General features: G+C 38.1%; 1 long non-coding RNA gene across 2 annotated transcripts; it reads left to right on the top strand.

Annotated features, from left to right (window-relative positions):
• The first annotated feature begins 2357 nt into the window (after window positions 1-2357).
• On the top strand, window positions 2358-6219 carry LOC103908567. 2 transcript variants are annotated; one of them, XR_658162.2, is made up of 3 exons: window positions 2358-2492; window positions 4512-4566; window positions 4796-6219. It is a non-coding gene; the product is annotated as an uncharacterized LOC103908567 (long non-coding RNA). The 2 variants fall into 2 exon arrangements; XR_658161.2 differs by lacking the exon at window positions 4512-4566.
• The last annotated feature ends 13339 nt before the right edge of the window (window positions 6220-19558 follow it).

Genomic DNA, 19558 nt, shown 5'->3' on the forward strand with positions numbered 1-19558 from the left:
TTCCATCATTTAAAAGATAAAACAATATTGCCTTTACCACTCATCTTTCATTTCAGATTCTGAAAATGTTTATTATTAGAATGAGAAGGATATAAACATAAAGGTTGGATGCCACAAATCCGATAAGGCTATTGATTTGAGGCCCAAACCTTTATTTTTCAAGTAAACTTTCATTTTAAACTATTGCAGCAAGCACTTTATACAAATAGATTTCCTGCAGGGACTATTGCCTTTAGGAATGAGAAGGAATTAAAAGCATTGCTTGTCTTACTAGTAAAGTATTACCAGAATGACAATTACAGCTATCGCAGAGTAACAGTCCATTTTTCCGACTGCAGGCTTTGATTCTTTACTGACATGAGTAGAAGTTCTACTCACAGGGTCAGGAAATGTCTGTTGTCTACTATAAGACAGGTTTATTATTACTAACATATATTTTGAATAGCATTAAATCACAAACCTAAATTCTGATTATAAAGTCACAAAACAGCTGTTGCAGAACACAGTACTGTGTCTCCTTAAGTAGGTAACAATTTGTTGCTTTGAGGTAAAATAGTAATAATCCAGTTGTTAGGATTTTTAAATTTTTTGCAAGTTCAAGTTTCTCTTTTAAGTTAGGCTTCACATGCAAGGAATAATAGGGAGCAATCACTAGAATAATTTAAGCTTTATGAACCTAATGGCACTCCAACTCAAATAATTATTTCTCTCTTCCCCTGTAAGAATGCTCATTATTGGTTCTGTTTCCTGAGTTAAACAGAAGCCAGGAAAATTACACAGTTTAAGTTGAGAGTCTACACGTGAAAAATATGCATAGAAGAAGTTTTTCAAAACAGCCTAGGTTCTGTTGACTGGCTGAGATGTAGCAGTGGACACAAGAAAAAAATTATCTGCAATAACCAACACTCTAAAAGAAGCTCTCATGTTTTGAGAACAGATTGTTGTTCATCACCCATCGCAGAAAAGCAACAAAAAATTGTCAGAGTCTGGAAAAGTTCTGCTTAACAACTACCAACAAGGTGGAAATTTCAGCTGTCGTGCTCTCTAACGGAGCGAATACAAAGGTTCTCTATAAACTAGCAGTGAACCAACTTTAAAGGTTACTTTAACATCCAGACCTGCTGATCATCTTTAGCTTGATATCCTAGCTTGAGCTTGTTCCTCCCCTGAGCTTCCACTTAAGTGGTAGCAGTTTAAAAGGACTCATTAAGAAATGGCTCAGAGCTCCTGTCCACACCTTCACCATTTTCCCCTCCGTCCTCCCTGCAGCACTGCATCTGTAAACACAGTGTGACACAGGGCTCAGTTCTTATGCCATGGTCCTGTCATGGTGCATCTATTACTGGAAATTTTTAAGCTACTTTTGATGGAAAATCGGTAGCCTTCATTATATTTTGTTAGGCTTCAAAAACTAATTTATTGACAAAATAGCGGAAATACTTCCTTAAAGAGAGGTGCAGGGTACAGTAAAACATTTTCTATGCATATTAAAAAGATATGGATATGAGGTCAGTGATGCATAAAACACCATCTGTAGTGTACCAAGTCTATGCTTAATGTAATGAGCTTCACCTCAGCCATGAAATATGTCTTCCACGCAGCCTGGAAGAAAGGTTGTGCTGGAGAGCAGATTCGTCTGCTTGTCCAGAGGCTGTGAATAGCAAGGATGCATTAGCCATTGAAGAGCCTGCTCCACTGCCTATTCAACATCAACTGTGACTTTTAGTACAAGGATCTGCCAACTCCGTTACGTCTACGTGAACCAGAAAATTCATGTGGTACCCCTTACCTCCGGATCACTTATTAAAATATTTGCTATTGTTTCTGTACTTAGAAAGAAAAGTCACGTTTCTCAGCACAGATATAGCAAATGTAATCATGCTGATACTTGACGTTGGGGAGTTTCATTTCCTTGAAGCTCTTCTCTTTCCTCTGTCCTCGGAAAAACAGAAATGCAATTAGGAAGTCAAATCGCTGTCTATTGGTTATCTATGGAAAGTTGGCACATTCCTCACATGATCTTTATTTTTGCCTTGAAAAGAGCTAATGTGCTCTTTCGCCTTGCATATGGTCCAGAATGAACCTCTAGCTCCTGTTTACACTCCTTCAGAGAAGTTACTTTTTTTTCCCCTAATGCAGGCTAGAAATTAAAAAAAAAAACAAAAAACAAGCTTAACATTGAAGATAAATATTTTATGAGTTATAAATATATGTCTAATATTAGCTTCAAGTCATTTCAAATGCTAGGATAAGAAGGGATTTTCAAATGACATTTTAATTAGAAAGTGGTTTTGTAGAATTGGTATTATGGGCCAAAAGTTATTTGTCACATCATAGAGACACTTGCCAGAAATGCAGGGATGACAGGCAGCAGCTGCAAAATGGCTGCGTCTTGCTAAGAGGCACTGAGCAGGAACACGTTGCAAAGATATTCAGGTACTTTCGGAAGTCCTTGATGAAAACTTAACTAGAACAGGATAAAATCCAGTAAGGTATGTAAAAGCATATAGTCTGTCTGCCTATAAAGCTGTAAGATTGCATTTTCTTACATGTCATCTGCTAAAGTTAGTCAGCCAGGTGCAGTTTCTGCCTTTTGGTGAATGAAAGTTATTTTTCACTCAATTTATTTACTACAGCATCAGAAATGCATTTTTTTATAAGTCCTTAAAATATTTGGGCCTCTACAAACAGGGAAAGTGGGTTTCTCAGCTAAGTTTTGGTGGTTCTCTCTGCTGGAGAGCTACATGTTCAAGGGAAAACAGGTTATGATATATCAGCTTTTGCTATTTAGTACCAAAACCATAATACGTGCACCATGCATAATAGCGCATCCTCATGTAAGCACACGTGTACTATCAAACTCTAAATGTGCAAAAAAATTGAGATTTTGGAGGGGGAAGTTTCTTCAAAAAGGAAACTGTAAATAGTCTATTTTAATAGATCAAAACCTGAGTGTAGTGCATTCTGATTCTAGCAATAAGCATGCTCTCTGATTTGCCCCTGGGAGCAATCACATTCATTGTGCTCATGACATGTAAAAATATACAAGAAATAATACTTCTGAGGTTTCACATCCTTTCACAACGTAATCAGAAGACCCAGGAGTACATGTCTGAGCAATGATAGGAGTACTGTGGAGTTACTTGTTTCCCATGGAAATCATTTGTGACTTCCCGCTCTTTACTGCCACACATCTTCAAAGCACAAAAACAGCTTGTGTTTTGAGCAGAACAATTATTTGCTTTACATCAAAGTTTTATGTAGTTCTTAAACTAGGTTTCAAAGGAGTAAAATTAATGCAGGTCTGTGTAACACATGGGTGGTGATGTGTTTTCCGCTCCTAGTACGCTTTCTATTGATAGATCTCGGTATACTTTACAAATGTTAATAGTTCAGCTGCTTGCCAGAAAGAAAATATGGTTTGCTGTTTCAGAATAAGGACCACTGCTAATTATTGCTAATCCCTTCTACTTTTGCAAAGAATTATAAAAGCAGTCATCTCCACGCCTTACCTGCTGTGTGATTACAGTCTGATATATCTCCAAGTATTTCAGTTTTAAGTATTTGGGTGGTCTAGTCCTATAGAGTATAATTTTGCCTCTCAGGATCATACTCTTGTTGCTGCTTGCATTGCTCCTATGGGTAAGAGCTTTAAAAAAACCCCAGGCCTGTTGTCTTATGCTTAATGGATTAAACTGCTCTCTGCACAGGTTGTTTAACATCACGCTTACGATGCAGCTAAAGTACTTGGAAAACATGAGTTAAAAACAGAAATGGGATTACTCACATTATAAAAATCTACATGTTCTGTATATTGTCCTGTAAGAGTCTATCAATATAGACAACTGTTGAACACAGACAACATTCCACAATAATCCCGATTTTTTGCTCCAAGTATTTTGCTCCATCCTCAAAATAAGAGTTCAGTGTTAACTAGTAATATTACTGTCCACATTTTTTACTACCTTCATGCTGGTTGAATCATAGAATAGCTCAAAGCCTTGTCTGTGATCACTTGCTGTAACTGTGTACAGCGTTTGCCACCATGGTGATGTGACTGTCCTGCACTGTGGGACTCCTAATTCTGTCAGTGAAAATTGCTGGTTCTGCAGATTATTTGCAGAAAGCCAGTTGTGAACGTTTTGCTTTTGAAATTCACACTCAGTCCAAAACTTGTGTGAACTGAATGTTGTTTCTGTTTCCCGAAAAGGTTAAAATGGCTTCAATTTTGTAATGCATTCACACTAAACTATCCGTTCGAGCCATTATGTTTGTAGGTCTTTCAAGAAGCTGTATGCCTCCATCGGGGAAGAGATGAGTGTCGTTGTTTTTCAGTATGATATTTACCTCCATTATAACCCTTTATTAAAACGCTCTTTAGACCTGACTTTTTTAAATGGGGTTAGGTCCTGGTTAGGTTCAAGAACAAAACTAAGACAAAAATTGTTTTCTTTCATACTCCAGTTCCTTGTGGTCAGGAGCTGAGGTAGCAAATGTATTTTGCTTTCCAGGCCGCTGTTACACTGGTAACAGTAACGGCAACAGCAGAGATGTACGCTATTGCAGGTAAATAACTTTTGTCTTCCTGACTGTGTGACTTAGATGGGCAGAGGCTCCTCTCAGAACAGGGAAACCTCACCCCTCAGCCCCGAACCTCCATCTCGGGCAGAATCCCAGTCAGGTGTAACAACTAAATCTCTCTTCTTAGTGTCTAACTACTTGTTACACAGTGCTGTTAACATTTCTATTTTATATTTTTACTGTAAATCTCCATGTTTTCTTTTTCTACTTACAGACCCTCAGTTCTTCAGTAAGATGCGTTTCTTTCCAGGCCAGCCCAAGAGAGGAGTCTTAGAAAGAGAAATAAAAATGAAGTGGCTAAGGAGTCCAATTTAGACATCGTGCTTTCTTCTCATCTCTTCAGTTGCCCTTAGACATCTCTGCCTGCCTTCAGACTGACTGACGTGTTCAGACTGCCAGACTTGCTGGAGTCAAATCCAAGGGGAATAACATGAACTCCATTAACCCCGATGCATAGTCTGATCCTCCCACATGCCAAACTCCTTAGTGGCTCTATCTGTCTGAGGGCCAACTTGCATACCAAGGGTCAGAAAAACTTGAAAATTAAAATTGTTTCAGGCAACCAGAGCCTAATGGAAGTCATCGCTCCCTTGATCTCCTTCAGCAGTGAACAGGGTGAATTTGCATGGTTTGTTTTTTTTTTCCTTTTCCTTTTCTCCTCCACAATGTATTTTCTGTCAGGATGGCTAAGTGGTGCGGCCGAGGGCAGGAGAACCGCTTCCATGCCCAGCCTTATGAAATATATTTCGTCTCGTGAAGGAAGTCAGCTCTCAGGAACTAGAGGAAGGAAATACTTTTCCTGTTTCATATTAGCCCCAAAGACTCTAAAGCTACTTTTGTGATTAATCTAACCAAGTAGCAGTTTGTCAGTATGAAAGGAGATGTGTATGTTGCTAATCTCTGAATGTCTTTCCTCTTTGGAGTTCAAAAATGGTATAAAATCCTTGGTATAGGCATATTTTTTAACAGGAAAAATGCTATATTTTTCCTTCAGTCATATAGTCGGCCACAGGTCACAAATGGAAAATAAAAGCACTCAGTGAGAGGCACACTTCACGCTTTCTCCATCTCAGATATTTTATAGTTCTTTTCTAAAAATAGATTTTGTCTAGAACAAAAGTTGCACTTTGAGATAGTCTAAAAGATGCTTCAGCGAAATGAGGCCACACAGCGCAAGGTATGCTTTGTGGGAAGTACATGATTAAGGATTGTTTTTGTTTCTTGTTTTGGTCCTTTCTGTGGCCCTGGAGGTCTTTGTGGGAATATGTCCCAGTGAAACTACAAAAACAGTTCCCTTACTTTGTCTACTGGGTGGTTCATTCTTTGGCAGAATACTTAAACAAGTGGTGTATGAAAACTTAAAGGAAAAGCTGAAAAACATGTTAAAAACTGGACACGAGAGCGCTAAAATGAAGACAGTGCATTACTCAATAGTTGTTTTGTTTTTTGTGGTTAGTCAAACTGTCCTTTCTCTGCACAACTGTGGGGATTGCTAAGCATGAAAGATCCCCTTTTGTAAACAATCCAAGCCTCAGCATATTTGCTGTGTCAGCTTTCTCATCGGTTTAGGTACTGGTAGCAGGAAAGAAGTGCCATGACTTGTGACTGGTTCAATGACCAGACGTTTCTGAAGTAACAGTTAAGGAATAAAAATGACCCTTAAATCATTATTTTGATCTGGAGAATATATTCTTGGGATTAAGGCAAAATTTGGCGTGGTTTTCAGCTTTGATTAACTAAAAGAAAAATTATTTCACATGGAAAAATATAAATTTAAAAACCATGTGTGAGAAATTAAAAACTACAAAATATTAAAGTAGACTCTAAACTGCTTTGGTGTACTGTCCACAGTAATATTATTGTTGCCCTGTGAGATCAGCATTCTCGGTAGCGTAAATAGTTGTGGGTCACGCTTTTAGCTTTACTCTTTGGGATCTAGCAGGCCTCAAAACTGCCTAATTTCACATGATAATTTGATTCTGGCACTATTTTTATATTTTCTAAGCTTGTGATCATAAACTGGGATTGCTTTAGTTTCTCCAGAAGTGAAAGTGAAAAATGTATACATTGAAACGTCACCAGTGTACTTGGAGGCATTACTGCTTTTCTGAGTATAGGTACCTCCAACTGGAGATGCAGTAAGAGGCCTTTGCCACCCAGTACAAGAGACCTCTTTCATTACACGTATCCCTAATACTTTACATAAATACGGAATAATTTTTTTTCCCATCTTTCTTAAAAGCCTGTAGGTTTAAAAGCTTTTCAACAGTATGGTACACGAAACAAGTTTCTCGGCACGATCCTTAACTTTTCTAGCAGAGAAGCCTCAACTTGTTCAGTAGTGCTGATGGTTTCCCAAATGATCCCAAGAAACAAGCCTTTAGGTAAGTCCCTGCACAAACTTTTCAGAGAGGGCTTTTTTTGGTTTTTTGAATCATTCATAACTGCTCATGTTTCACAAATTCCTTGATTGCGGAAATATTGTCTAGTGACATCTTGCGCTAGCTTCCCTAAGGATGCAGAAAGTTAATACCAAATTACACATGATTTCAGTGCCATGAAGCAGGAGTCCTCGTCCTTTTGGTGGCAACCTCACTTTTGGGTTTGTGGATGCATGGTATCATTTCTGGGTACGAGCCCTCTCTTAGAATTAAATGGTTTGGGTCTCCCACTGCGTTTACAGGTCTTCGCTCCTTGTTTAGGAACTACTGCAGTAGATAACTGCTCGTGCTGAGTGAGTGTGTTAAATAATATGCATGTTATTTGGAGACAGTGCAGCCCAGGGACATGAGGTAATCTGTCTCTTTCAAGACTCTGAGAACTGGCTCTACGTGTTACCACACCAGGATTCATTCCATATGCATAGAGAGGTATATTTATAATGGAAAATGTGAAAAAGCATCTGTAGATATGCACTGTTATTTCAAAGCTGTAAATTCTTTGAAGCCACGCAACCTTAGGAAATACAAAGATACAAAGTACAAATATAATTACATGCCTGATTACCTTGAATTGTTATTACGCATTACGAGCACGAACCGAGAAAGATCATGTGTATGTTTGTTCAGTTGAGACTTTTGCTTAACAAAAGGGTACTATCTGCCCAACTTTTCCGTCTGATTGACCTCATGGGCTTCAACAGAGTCTGTTTGTAATCTTACACATGGATGTACGCACAAGTAGCTGAATTGCTGTCCAAGTAAGCTTTTTTTTTTTTTGGCAGATCTAGGAACTCATGTCTTTGGGGAGATAAAGAATGTCATTAAACTTAATAGACTGGTAGCACATGCTCAATCTTCTGGAACATTTTCAACATATGCGGTGTTGGAAAACCAGAAGCTCATTAAGAACATGTGGTGCCTACCTCCTTGACATGAAATTTCTGCCTCCTCTCCTCCCTCCATTTCCCACTCTCTGAAGGGCTCTAGAAGTCTTTGATTTTTGCAAACCTGTATGTAAGTCATTTCTAATACATCTGAATTGTCCCAATAAATTAAACTAGTCTAACTTTATGTGCTCTAACTCATGTGGAAGGACTAGGTCTTTTAGTTTGTAACTTTGATGATATTAAAGTTCTGAACAAAGACTGAGAAAGATTTAGATCTTATTTGGATTGGTAAAAATCAACATGCTAGAACTGCATCTAGTATTGTAGGAACAACTTTAAATGTCTGGCAAAGTGAATAGTTTCTCTGACTAGATTTAGTTAATTCAGTGTCCCTCGGTCTACTGCTGTGCGTTCCCTACATGTACAGCTTTATGTGTCTACAGTCAAGGCTTGATTTGGGGGGAATTGTTTACTTAGTGTGCTAAACTACCTTCCTTGCAAGCTAAATTTGATTAGAATTGCTTTCTTTTTATCCTTTAAAATAATAGTATCTGCTCCAGAGTTTTAGAAAAATTAAACCAAACAAATTGTAAATGTTCTGTGTATATCATCTGGTTCTGATTACCTACTTTATTTTATTGTCTAAATAGCAGTGGAACTTATTCAGCAAATAAGCGTACAGTCCAGAAACATGGTATTAATTAATGAGATACATGTTTTGCAATTGCCTGCCATATATAGCTCAGTGGTTTCTGGGCATATTGGTGCATTGCAGAGAGTTCCCTGATTTCTCTTGTTAGCCCACAGCTGGGAGCTGATATTGCTTAAACTACAGACAAGGCAAAATACTGGAAGGAAATAGATTCTTTGCTATGGAACAGTGCCCTGTATTGTATTTATGGAGTGCTAATGTATTAATGTAAAAGGATGCTATTACATTAATTATGATTTCCAAAGAAGAAAGTCAGAAATAAGTGGCTTGAGTATTATAGGATTATAAATTAATTATAGGCATGAAATTTAAGGTAAATAAATAGAAGGCTGTTTCTTAGTAACTTCTTTTGGCTAAGATGTTCAGAAAAGTAGATGAATTAAAAACCAAATAGTCCTCAAAGTTGTATTTCCTCTTTCAGAATCACCAATTGTTTTCAGAGTGCAACAATGTACGCTATTGAAAGTGTTTAATGGAACAAGTGGTTAGTAAAATCTGTCTAACCAGTGATATCTAACATCCCAGGAATGACATTTGATAAAGGATATGGTAAGAAACTCTCATCTTGTTCTATGGAATATACCATTGATATGTCAAATTCCTTTAAAGATGTACTCTGCATGTCTAAAATATGTTCTTCCTTTCTTTTCATCTTCTCTGGTTGAGCACAGCCATGGGATAGTATTATATTAGTAATGGGCGCTGTGTTTCCTTCGAACCATTCTTGGGGCTCCTGACAGTGTCTGCATACCTTCTCTAAACTATCGGTTAGGACTTGTCCTGTTTCTCTAAAGAGAATATGCTGTAAATACTAACATCTGCTCATATATCTATTGGATGTATCAGTAGACTTGCAGGAGGTGGAGTGATGGAGTAAACCAGAGACACAGCTGTCAGGTTGCTTCTACAATATTTTCCTCTCTTTTCCCTTGAAAGAGCAGAAGTGTAACTGAACTGTCCCCTCTGGAAACTTGAGGCTGAAGGTAGATTTACTGTCAAGAAAACTTTTCAAAGTATTTAACTCACATTTCATCTTTTATTTCTGTCCATTACACTTAGATGTACACATGTGGTGCGCCTTCCCCTCCTTGTTTCCAGATACTGTTGTAATAAAAGATTACATACATAATTAAATTAGTTAAATTCTAATAGTCTACAAATATTTGAAGATGCTATGAACTTTCTAAACTATTTTTGAGGTTACTCATTACTTCAATCAATTAATGTTTGTTTAAATGCAAACACAGCTGTTTCATATGTTTGTTTGGTTTTTACTCCTCTCATGAGGGACTCGGAAAGTGAGCAAACGAAACACATCGGGTTGACAAACCTTATTTCTTCAAAGCCCATAATCTCAAATGACAAATATTCTTGCTCTCCAAACTGGTGGGGGGGGCAGCGGTGGATGGGAAATTGGCTTGGGTTTTAGTTGGGTTTTTTTCTGATGTTGTTGCCTTCTGGTGTGTAACTTACCCTTGAAGCCATAAAACGAATAAAACTGAGCTTCCAGTAATTGCTTTTAAGATGGATCTTGTCTCCGTCAGTGTGACAGCAAAATGCACAGACAAATATGTTCATAGGGTCCGCTCAGTGCCGTATCTGGAATATGTATTTGGCCTTACAGGCCCCGAGTATAAAAACCCAACAAATTTGCTTTTGACTCTCATCTCTGCTTATGTCAGCGACCATGCACAAACCCCCCTTTGCCCCGGGCGACCTCTGGGCTGTATTTAAGCAGCAGCCACCCCCCATAGCACAAGACAGGCTTCACCTAGTCAGAAGAAGCAAAAGAACTTGGACCAACATAATATTTGCCTGTGCCTTTCAACCCCTCTGATCTGAAATATGCACGATGTAGCCCTATTTCACTATTGCTTTACAGAAAATAGCACCAGAAATACTCACTTCTTTTTAATCTCTCTCAATAACACCTTCCTACAGGGCACTTCACCATTTCCAAATCGTTCAAGTTTTTCCAAAGATTTCTAATATTCTAGTTTTTCTTTCTTTAAATATATATTTATTTCCTTCATTTTATGCTAATTTTTCTTTATAAACATGAAACGCCTGACCTTTTTGATAGTTTGAGCAAGTAGTAAATACAGGATTAGCAAACTTGTACAGTGGGTTGGTTGATATTTCTTTCTTTGCAGTGTGATCTCATTAATGAATAGTCAAACTGGATTTGGAAAATGAACACAAGATAAAAAAAAGCTGCTTTGTACCTCTCAGATTCTACTTAAGAAATAATTAATGTTGACTGGATCTAATAAAAAGGTAGACTTTTCAATTTATCATTTTAAATTGAATGTTTACTATGAAATTCCTTATTCTTCTAATTTATTGAGAAATAACAACACCTAAAGATTCTGAGATCATTTCTGTGGAACCCTGCTGATTTCATTCTTACTAAATTCTATAGATCTGAGCCTACAGCTATTATAAAACTTGAAAGAAAATTACAATTAAAGTGATTAGTTCAGTAGAATGTTAAGAAAATTAACCTAATCCCTATTGTTAAGCGGACAGATTTTTTTTTTCCTATGGAGGAAAAAAGTTATAACAAATGACTCATAAAAAGATTTCGTTTTTTGAGGTCTGTCAAGCTGTTCATATTTTAAACTTTATTTAGATCAGAGCCATGTTTTCATTAGTCTAGATATGTGGTTCCTTAGTAACTCTTGAATCTTTTTAAAAAAGATGTCTAAAACAACCCTATGGTTTAGATCCTTAATGAACGTGGCCTGCTTCTATGGCTCAATTCTGTTTTCTTATTAATGAATATTTAGCACATTAAACGGAGCACAATGGCTTGTTCCACATCTCATGACGGATATCCAGTACCAAGTAGCTGTGAATGCTTCATGTCTATAGCATCTTGTTTGATCAGCAAGTACTTGTGAATGGGAAAAGTGTGCGTGCTTTGAAAACAACAGAAGTTCACTACTCCTGCCAGGGCTTTGCTTGTGCAAAAGCAAACTGCCCTTCAATTACTACTACCACAGACGTGATGACCAGAGCTCGATTGCACGTGGAAATTAAAACAGAAGCAAAACCCAACAGTTCCCAGATGCTATCTGTATCTTCGTTTGGAGACCCTTTACTTCTCTGTAAAGCTCTTCCTTTTTTTTTTTTAAAGATCCTTGGTTTTTTTAATTTTTATTCCTGTGATCATCAATTTGGAGGATTATAGACCTGATAGTTATTTCCTGCAGATTTACTGAAGTCTCATAAATTTCTTCTTTAAGAGTGCTCTTTAGCATCTGCTGTCCGGTTACTTTCATATGTTTTGATCTCTGTTGTTGTTGTTGTTGTTGTTTTAATTATCTTGTTAATAGCTTGCTCCAAATTCACAGAACCTAGAGCCTTACACAAATAGAAATTTTCCTTTAAAAAAGAAAAAAGAGTAATTGTTGCCCACAGTCAAACCTAATCTGTTATATAGTGTTGTTTTCTATTGCTTGATCGGCTGGGGGGGACTTGCAAAGTTTTTGGGTTGTCTCTGATTGGACATCTTTGTACTAATCTGAATTACTGTCATAAAATGATTACAAAGTTTTAGTAACTTTTCAAGTCCATTTGACACAGCTGCAGGAAGCCTCCTTTCTGCTTTTCCTAATTATTCTTACTTAGAAACAATGATCTAGACCAAATTTGTTAGATTTCTTTTTGTTGAATATATTTTAAACTCCATAGGTCAGCAGGGTCTTGATGTGGGATTCTGGTCCCTGCGCATTAGTGCATGATCACCCGGATCACTTTCCATCGCCCAATACCGCAGGCGGCCAAGTGCGTGAGCACAGGGGAAAGGCGCAGCAGCCGCCTCTCCGACTTGGCGTGATTGACTAGTAGAGAGTTACACAACAGGAGAGAATTGATTTCTAGGTGGGTTCCATTAGAAAAATGAAACTTCCTGCAATTTCTCTGTGTGTCTCCCTCCCCTCCCCTTTCAAATAACTTTTGAACCCTTTGGTCAGTTTAAACCCTGTTGGATGAGAGGTTACACTACAGAAAGTTAGTTGAGATGAGCAGTTGGTAAGAGGAGAGAGTCACCATGAGCATAGAACCTTTTTTTTTTCTTTTTCCTAAAGCTTTTAGGCATGTTTCTCTCTCTCTTTTGTTTTTTTTTGTCAGTTCCCCTTTGCTGTGCCTTTTCTTGCTGACACTACTCTTGCAATCTGAGCAGGTACCTGTGAGTCTTTGCAGATTCATTCTTGCTTGAGTTAAGCATATAAACTGCTTAAAATATATTTCTCCCAATGTAGGATTTCTGTATTCTACATCATGCGGTTGTAAGTAGTATGAAAAAACGCTTGAGAACTTCTGAATATTTTTTCTTGTAAATAGGTAGCTCGCTCTTTTGACATGTCCATACTTGAACTGGTAGCCATCTTTGAGATCGAAAGGATGGTTCTATTTTTTATATATATATATATATATATAGTATATATCTTTGCAGCATTGCTGCAGGGTCTAGCGGATTGTTTTGCCTCAACTATGTAAATGGCTTGATTTATTACTGAGCTGAGAAGGGCAGCAGGAAACCTCCACTATTTGTATATCCCAGCCCATCTTTAGTTGTTTTGTAAGTAGTTCTACTTACAATGCATTATTCAAAGTTGAAATGTTTTTGGAACATTCTTTGCTGGTTAACTGGAGAGCTGTTATTTATTGCTTCCAGGTGATTTGCACTGATGTGCGTTCAGGGTGGTTTTCTGGCTTCATCTGAAGCAGTTGATTTAGAAGTGGTTTTTTATTTTGCAAGTGATGCGAGTTTTTCTTTCCATTTAATCCTTGAGATCAGCTAGTGGATTTCACATAGAAAAGGAAAGATAAACTGTCACTGTATCCCTAGTCTACTCACAGAATACTCAGACCAGAAATAACATACTGTACTGACTGATGGAGCAAGCACTATGAAAACTTTCCTTTCCTAGCATATGTGATAGTTCTTGGAAATCCAGCTTTCGTTTGCACTATGCCAAGCGAAAAAGGGCTCTTTTCAGTATGGGATATTTCAGGGTTTAAATAGTCTCTTTGTACTAAGAGTATATGCATTCCTTCTTACTTTTGTTTATACTTTTAATACTTGACCTTCTTTGATTTTGACGTGACATGGGAAATAGAGCAATCTGCAGCCTCTCTCGGTTCACGTGAAAAATAAGGAGGCTAAAGCGATGCACTTTGGGACTTGCGCTTCACTGTCTTTGCAGTCGTGATCGCGACAGAGCGTGTGCTCCTGATCGGTTGCAATACATATAGCAGAGGGTGACAAACGCACTCCGATTCTTCTTCCAAGTCCGGTCTTTGATCTTTTAGTTGTCTTTCATACTGGGAAGTCGTATTTAACATAGTTATAATGAATCCCCTGAACTTCTTGCTACATTAAGCTTAATTTCCAAAGTGGGAAAGTAAGAGGACTGTGAAAGATCTCTCCACTTTCCCCCGTATTTCTTCCTTAGAAGAACTAGAACCGAATGCGAGAGACGAGCAGGGCCCTGGGGAAGCTCAAAGCACAGAGGAACCTTAACCTGAACAAAACTTTTCATTGCAGAAGTGTTCGACTTTGTTGGTGAAAATTGCATATTGCCTTTGAGTAACAAACTTTGCAAGAGTGCCAAGTTACTTCTTCTTTATTATTTGTAAAGTAGGTGGCTAAAAATGAAAGAGATGGCATCTCAGATAATGTTGGGGAGTTTGTTTGTTTGTTGCCTTGGTTTGCCGGTTTGAGGAAGAAATGAAAACTCCTTTGGTCACTAAAGGAAATAAAATAGCCGAGATATCTGAAGCTTTGATCACAGTCTCAAATTTAGAAATATAATAAACTAAGTAGCACTGCAAACAAACACAAGTTGAGGCATCAGTTACAGAAACTGATAACCAGCTTTATGGCTGAGATAATTTAAATTCTGTGCTATTTTAAAATAAGGGAGTTAGCAGTATAAGACAGACATTTTGAAAAATTGGCCAAAAAAAAAAATCTTGCTTTTCTGGGTAGTACCTTCTATCTCAAAACCTATTCTTTTGTTCCTGCTCTCATGAAGAAATTAGATGAGTTTATGGCTGCGGTGTCTGTTCTTGAAAGATAAGCCTAATTCTTAGCAACACAGCTGTATTTGTGAAGGTCAACAGAGGATGAAGGTCACGGCTCCAATAATGATACTTCATTACATGTTAAAAAACTCGTAATTCTTTAACTGATTTCATTTTAGAAGCTAAGAAAAGATTCCCCCTCAACAGTTTAATGCCATGCTAGTATCAAGCGAGAAGTATTTTCTTTGAACTGCAGGCCACTGCTTTCTTTGAAGTTTGTTTATTTAGCCCATTAGTTTGGGAGAGGAGGAAGAGGGTGTAAGGGGAAACGGGGAGCTGCTGCATCGGAGCTGAGGTGTCTCGTGTATCACATCAAACAAACACCTCTCAGGAATGGTCTAGGTGTGGTTGTGGCTCTCCTAGCACAAGGGACAGGCTCTGTGAGAAAAGAGTGGGATTGTGGGTATATAATATTAAAACCTCATCTCCTGAGCATACAGAAACCTCCTGAAGAAAAGCCCTTCCCTGTTCTCAGTGGAACTTGGCTGTAGTTCTGTGAACATCCTAAACTATTTATTTGTGTATTATCTGGTTTCGTTGTAGGCCAGATTTTTCTCCCCCAGCCTAGTTCCCCACAAAGGCAATGACAGCTTGTGTTGGCACAGGTGATGCAGAAGCAAGCAGCGGATGTTAGCTGGAAGGTGGGAATGCCTCTTTCCATGGTGGCCGCTTACGTGTTCAAAGCATTTGAGAAACCTGTAACCTCAGAAACTGCTGATACGCACATTCCCAGAGCTGTGTGGTAACTCTTCCTTACAGCCACATTGTGTTATTTACCTAAAGGGCTTCATTTTGTGTATTATGAACAATATTAAGAAATTCTTTATAAGTAGCTTGGACTACATTCCCTTTCAAACCAAACATACTGCTCAGAACACTGTTTATAGCAGCATTTTAAGATTTAGTACTTTATCTTGTTGGTGGTTATACGTCTTCATGAGCCTGGACTACAAGGTCAAAGGGTGCTTTGTCAATGATTTCTGGAGTCAGGATTTCATGCTGAGTTGCTTTACAAATTTCATTCATGATTTCTGCCATCCGATAATGATTTCTTCTTCTGAAGATACTCTGTTGTGACAAGTTCTCCCCTTTACGTGCTAAGTTAGTAAAGTAGTTAAAATCCTGAGCTGTTCAGGGTATTATTTAAATGTCTTTTGCAACCTTAGAGGTGAGTGACCCTGCTGCCCTGGCTAAATTCCAGTTTACATAATTATAATCTACTACTTAACTCCCCAAAGAAATGCTGTGCAGAGGCCAAAACTAACGCCCGTACCGTTTGTTCCGAACTGGGGTACCCACAGAGAATGCTGCTCTGCAGAGATTCTGCATCTGAAGCGGTGTTTGCTTTGTAACGCTGCAGTGTTAGCTGCGGTATAAATTGCCACCTTTGCTTCTGCCATCGCCAAAAAAGACTGTGGCAGATGATACTAAAGGTAATCAACAAGGAATACAAGCCAGAACAGAGAAAGAACAGGCTTTAGGACTATCCAGAAACATTTATCAGTATTAAATGACCCTGACAAAATTTGCCCTTGAAATTATAATAAATTAGTCAGAACAATATTTGACGTGTAAGCAATTAGCCCAAAGAAGGTCCGGAGGATAATTCTGATGCTTCTAAGGGCCTCGAGAAAAGCAAAAATGAAAGGTTAAAGGAGATGAGTTTTTGTTTAAAGGAAACAGGTAGCATGCTTGCTTCCCCCCCCTCCCCCCCCCCTTAAAGATGATTATCAAAGAAGTTTACAACAAGCATGGAAGAATAGAAGTTTTGCAGGAAAGAAAGATTACTTTTATTAGGAAAAACTGTGACTGTCAGAATAGGTAAGCATTGAACAAATTACATAGATCATAGCATGACTTTTGTCAGAGGTTTACAAAATTAGACAAATATCTGTGAGGAATAAGTATACCTCAGTTACTCTGCTTCGGGGCAGGAGGGTAGACTAGGAGGTCTGTGGAAGTCCCCCGAGTTATATTTCAAGTTGTTGTCTTCCTCTGTCCTATTCTCTGCTGATTCTAATTCTGGCTGTTGCTGCGTGCTTTAAAAGGCTCATTGCATACTGGGATTTGGCAGATTGAGGTCTCTGAAAGAGGCTCCCCCAAGGTCAGACAGCCAAATGATTGTTAGGCAGAAATGATGTGAAATACAAAGATCCAGGTGATGCAAATTGTGCAGCGTGTTTCAGCAGTTCTTCTTTTTTCCCTATTCTTGAACAACTGAAAAAATACAGCCACCACTGTTTAGTAATACCAGCCTTTAGCGAGCTCTCGTGCCAAGTCTGCCCACTGAGGACCAGGGCGTGTTTTGGAGCTGCTGTTTGCTAGTTACTGGTCTGGGGCCACGAAATACCAGTGCACAGCAGTGATTTTCAGTCTCTGTGGAACTAAGCTCGACTGGAACCAGTGGGTTAAAATTACTGGTCACCCCTCCTCTGCATTTAGAGCAGTGTCATAGGGAAGCACCATCTCAGTCAAATCCCGCTGCCATGATGTACTTCATAAGGCCTTGCCTATCTATTTATTCTTTATAATGCTTTCCGTAGTTGCTGACGCTTGTGTTATCTGACCACTTGCCTGAGTGGAAAATTTGGGAAGTAAGCAATTCCCCTTCTAGGCTCCTGCCCCCCTTGCGTGGTCTGGCCCTCAGCCTAAATAAAGCTATGACGGCTTCTGTGAAAATTGCTGTCCTGTGGTGATGCACGAGGCACCCTTAGTTATTGAACACTGACCTCTACATGTTGCAGAGGCATTTTATTATCTGTTGTATTTATCGTGAAACTGGAATCACAAGATTAAGTTCAATCTCTTTCTCTATGGTCTTTTGTGTCAAATCTTTCTGATAAAGAATAATAAAATCCTTCTAAGGTAGCCTTTAGAAGGAAGAAGCAGAAGCCAAAAAATCAAATTAAGATTTGACTTAGGGCATCGCAGTAAATATGGAGAACTTTCATGGCCACTGAGATACACAAGGTCTAAAAAAAAAAAAAAAGTAATTGAGGAACAGCAGAAAAAAAACTGTTTTAAAAACAAAACATTCCAAAGCAGGCACAGACGGATGAGTTGCAGCCCTCCCTCTGAATTCTTCATTGTTGTAATTGCAATATCTTTCAGAAGACATTTTCAAAAAGGTTGGTCAGAATGTGCCTACTAAATGTAGCAAAATTCTAACCAGAAGTGTATTTCCTGCTCAAGTAGAAAAAACATACACACAAAACTACCAAGTGAGGACTCTGTTATCCCAGTACATTCAATCTAGTCTGTAAAGCAAAACAAATTCAGCAAAGACAAAGGTTAGAAAACGTAACTCTAACAACTATATCTTTTCTTGATGAAGATTCTAACACACTGCCCTACTACCTGAACACAAAACTAAATTGCATCTTTAGATGCTGAATTGCATCTAAATTGTCTGTTGTTCATACCTGGTAATTTTCCAGTAGAGCACTTTACTTTCACAAGAACATGTGAACCCACACTAACAAATACTGAGATTTCCTTCTTTAAAGCCGCACTTAAGCGTTGCTGACACAATAACACATTTGACGCGGCCGGTATTTTTGAAACAACTTGCATATACATCTCTCTACTCAACTTGCACTTGTTTTTCAACAGAGCTGAGGTCTGATGTTATTTAAGAAAAAAACAAAAACCTTTCAGTGTGTCTTTCCTCATATAGTGCATGTTTTGGGGGGGGGGGGGGGAATTCGGGGGGGAATCTCTTTACTAATATTTTTTTTTTCCTGTACTTTCTATTTTTTAAAACCTCTGAGTTTTCAAAACCTGTCATTTGTCAGTTACAGTCTTAACACATTTTCCCTATTTGTTCTGTTGAAACTTTTAATTTAGGGAAAAATCCATCGGGTCCAAGGTTCTGAAAAGGCTGTTATCAGTTCTAGATCTGTAGATAAGAGGGATGGAAATAAAAATTGCATAATATTTGGGGAGCTGTGATTTTTCTTTTCAGCTACGTATACCAGGTTATCTAAACAGCTGTTATAAAAAGGGAGAAAAATACAAAAGCAGAAAACTGGCCGTAGTTATGACAGTGTTAGTTAATTGTTCCTCCTCCTCTCCCTGTAAGTTTGAGAAACAAAAAATACTTGAGTTTTCAGGCAAACAAATTTTGAAAAACCTTTATAGGTTTTAAAAGATATTCTTTTTCTGTCATACCAAGGCCTATAAACAACAAACCAAAATGCCTGAAATATAAAAAACTTTCCTTAAAATTCATAGTAAGGTTAGTCCTATATTAAGTAATCTATGATGGAAGAAAATGTTGTTCCTCACAGTCATAACTAATAAATAATTTGTCTGAAGAGCTACGGTATATAACTTTATTTTATGAGGAGCTGCAGAAGCCCTTTGCTGCCAAGTAACCAAGTTAACCCTAGCCAGTTTAGTCTGAAACTGTAACAATAAATTATGTATTTTTCACATTTGTCTGAAAAGAAGGAAATATAAAAAGCATGTAATGCACTATCATTAGACAGTTCAGCCTAAGCTGCATGAAACAAATTCTAAGTAAGGCTCTTTAGGCAAAGCTATGGCAGTTGAAGTGTGTTTATATTCCCCATGTTCATGTTTTGACATCTATATGATTGTAAATTTACAGAACAAAAAAGTGCACTAGTTTTTCCACTTTTCTGTAATAATGAGTTTTAAACTATTTTTTTACTTTGATTCAGCCAGCACTTCAGGCCTGTTGGTAGACTTAATAGTTCTTTTCAGTGCAGTGGCTGTTTGCAAACAATTGCTGTATTCTAGAGTACGTGGCCTTTGTCTCCATCTGCTTTGAAATGCACACCCTGTCCCTATTCAAGTGTGTATTTTTGTTTGGTAGGTAT

The sequence above is a fragment of the Aptenodytes forsteri genome, unplaced genomic scaffold (genome assembly GCF_000699145.1).
Source record: "Aptenodytes forsteri isolate BGI_AS27 unplaced genomic scaffold, ASM69914v1 Scaffold318, whole genome shotgun sequence".
Classification (NCBI taxonomy): Eukaryota; Metazoa; Chordata; class Aves; order Sphenisciformes; family Spheniscidae; genus Aptenodytes; species Aptenodytes forsteri.